We start from the raw sequence: 3,620 nt of genomic DNA, 5'->3' as shown, positions 1-3,620 counted from the left end.
TTTATAATTAGTAGCGGCTTTTAAAAGATGTCACACAGGGTAATGTGTTCAAGTCAAGGAATAACTAGCACACAAAGGTATAGAATATATCTTGTACTGTTTCTGAAGGGAAGAAGATTAGGAATTAACATGCTTAAAGCAACAATTAACTACAGTTGAAAATTGAATGGTATAGCCTATATCTCTGTTTCTTGGTTCAATGAAGTTGCCTATATCTGTATGATATTTTATTTACATCTGCATGAGTTGAAGTGTCATATGAGTACATTTCGATATATATGAATTTATATATTTAGGATTCCGAATACGAGGTTTTCTTCAAAAGCTGTTGTAATTGTTATTTAATTTGTTCTATGTTAGTCTCTTAGCTTAGTTGTTATATGAGATGAAGAGAAACAGCGAAGTATGGGTTGCACATTTTTTACTGTTGAACAAAAGATGAAAATTTAGATGGATTTTTAAAGGTTTTTGATGATCACATTTTGTTATTCATCTTCAGCTTTTATAAGAAAATATGGGGGTTCTTAATTTTTTTAAGCTTATCGTGGACATTTGGTACCTAGGTTTTAAGGTACACTGACAACTGGCTCTGACGATGGCATGGAATCCCCGCAAGCCATAGTTTTAAGAGTAAATTACAAGTTTAGTACCTTAATTATCACTTATGTTCTGTTTTGATTATATAATTTTTTTTATTTGAAATTTATATTTAATGTTATGTTTTAATTTTATCTTGTTCATCCATCGTTAAAAAAATAATGATGATTATTTTTTTGGAAGGATTTTTTTTTAAAAAAATAACGAAGATTATCGCCATAAGATAATTTCACTGAATTTTTTTTAAAAGTATCAAGCAAGTACTTTTGTTAATTTTTTTAACGGTGAGTAACTAAAATGAAATCAAAACATAATTTTGATATGATTTTAAAAAATACACAAGTTGAATAATCAAAATAGAACAAAAATAACAGTCAACATGTTTATGTTTATCCTAATTTTAATTATCATTTAGTTTCAATTTAAATTCACAATCCAATTGAATTTGAACTCAGCATAAAATATTAAGCTTAACGCAATCAAATCACTCCCTGATCACCCATTTCTTTATTGCGTGTCATGAAATATAAAATACAATAACAAAACAAGAACGAGGCTTAATCACAATGTATTGTGTGCCATATGTATGATTTAAAATAGAAAATTAAAGATTCAGGACTGAAATAGATAAGATTATAAAGTCTAAACTTGACAGAGTGTGCATCGTATAATTTTTAAATTATTGAATAATAAAAAAGTTCATATTGAAGTAAAAGTCAAATTATCCAAACAAACAATGTTAGCTGAGCTGTATCACGATAACGAATCTCATCATAAATATTATTAAATGATTTTATAATCAAGTCAATATGGCAACAATCGTACGGTATCTTGAGATTACGTGTGAATATTTCAAGATGTAATAAAATAAGATGATTTCAATACTACCATCTCCACGGGTTGAATTTTTGAGCTTCGAACGGCCACTACAATGGTGCTATAAAATGGGACTGATTTATATGCCTTTTTCGCACAACAAAGGAACAATTAAAACCTGTTGTCCCTCCAAAAAGAAAAATGAAGGCTTTTCTTATATTTTCCCTTCTCTTGCTTTCCAGTCTCGTCGTTTTCACTGCTCCTACATCAGCTCGAGGACTTCTTGTACAAAGTAAGACCAATTTCTTCACTAAATTCTTCCACGCGTAATCGTCTTTTTTTTATATTTAACATATACGAGTTCGAATCTTGAAGTATGAAACCACTTCTGTAGTTACGAATTACGGTTTGTTTGCATGTGTCCGTAATGCTTAACGAGAGAGCGTTTTCATGTGTGCAGAGAAAGATAGCTATCCGCTGCCAAGGCCATCCCCAAGTCCCAAGTGCCGACGAAAGGGTAAAAAATGCAGAAGAGGACATTGAACCATTCCAATGTGTTGATTTATGCAGTTGAATTTGTAATAATGTTGTAGGGAAACCTGAAGCGTGAGTTTGTATGTGTTTTAAGAGAAAATGTAAACCATTCATGAATTGTGAGTTTGTTAACTTGTACTAATAAATAAATTGTTGAGGTTTGAACTGTTTTTAATATGAACATCAATGTTTTCTGATACAAACACATTATTGTAGGGTCATATTCTACACTTATAATTGAAACTTGTCCTCAAAAACTTTGAAAACCTTCATTTCAACCTCTAAACCTACGCTGGCCATCGCCTTTTGCCGCCGACGAAGCTCTACCCGACCTCATCCCCCAGTGACCAAAACCCACATAAAATCGTGACAGGTCGACATTTTATACCCCGCGAACCCTAGGATGAAAATCACGCTTTCGATGACAAATCGACGGCAACTACAACAACATATGACTAAGAGAATGATAGAGACTACGTCGGCGGCGATAATCATGGCTGTAAAGGGGGCAACAGTGGGTTAAGGATAGGATTTGGAGATTTTAGGTATTCTAGGGTTTTTTTTTATAATTTAAGAGAAATTGGGTTTTTATATAAATATAGTAATATTTTTAAAAAAATTCAAAATCATCATATTATGACACGTGTCACTTAAAGGGAAAATTAATGCCGTTAACGGTCAGACACCTAAATGAGTAACGTTTGTAACGTTAAACACTTAGATGGGTCAAAAATAATTTAAGCGCACACCTATCCGATAATTTAGGTATAGTTTCAATAGTTAGTTTGATATTAAGCCTTAAATCATTAACCATTGAATGACATGATACTTTTGTGTTGACCTGTATTGACATGAAAATCAAAAGAAATATTTTTATTAATTTTTATGTTAATGTTTATTTTTTTTCCTTTTTACCTCATCATGGTCTTCATTAAAAGTTGAGTTGTTTTTTATTCTATTTCTAGTCGTCTATAAAATTATCATTTTCTAATATCTTTTGTGATTATCCTAGACATCAACAAACTTGTCTTATTATTTTCTATTAGTTTATCTCAATATTTCCTGAAAACCCACAAATTAAACATAAAAATTCACTATTTTTTTATGGAGGTTTAGAGATATTATCAAATATAAGGGATTTTGGGTGTTTATCTAAAAATTGGAATGATAAGAAGTATATTTTTGAGAATACAAATAACATACACAAAAAATACTCTCATCGGAAGACTGTCGGAAGAGATTAAAACATTAGAAGGTCAACCCTTTAGATAGATTTTCGTCGATTTCAAATAAATTTTATAAAAAAAACAAATTCGAGGAGAAGAATAAGAGAAAGAAGAAAAAAATGAACATATTTATACTAATTTTATCACAAATGACTGCTAGTGATGGATCAGAGGCAAGTGACGACGACAATCATGGTAAAATTAGAGATTTCACATAAAATGAAAAAATAATACCATGTCTAAAAACATTAAAAAATTAACAGTTCAATGGCAAATCAGTTCAAAATGTTCAGTAATATAATTATTTTTTTTATAATTCACCGATGAAAAAGATGATATTCTTTAAATATTTATTTATAATCTAAGCCTAAACTATTATATATTTATACGAGTTTCAACACACATGTATTTTATATTATTATTTTTATATTAGGGTATTCTAACCAG

Source organism: Hibiscus syriacus, unplaced genomic scaffold (genome assembly GCF_006381635.1).
Source record: "Hibiscus syriacus cultivar Baekdansim isolate YM2019G1 unplaced genomic scaffold, ASM638163v2 tig00112888_pilon, whole genome shotgun sequence".
In the NCBI taxonomy this organism is placed as follows: domain Eukaryota; kingdom Viridiplantae; phylum Streptophyta; class Magnoliopsida; order Malvales; family Malvaceae; genus Hibiscus; species Hibiscus syriacus.
This window is presented reverse-complemented; position numbering follows the sequence as displayed.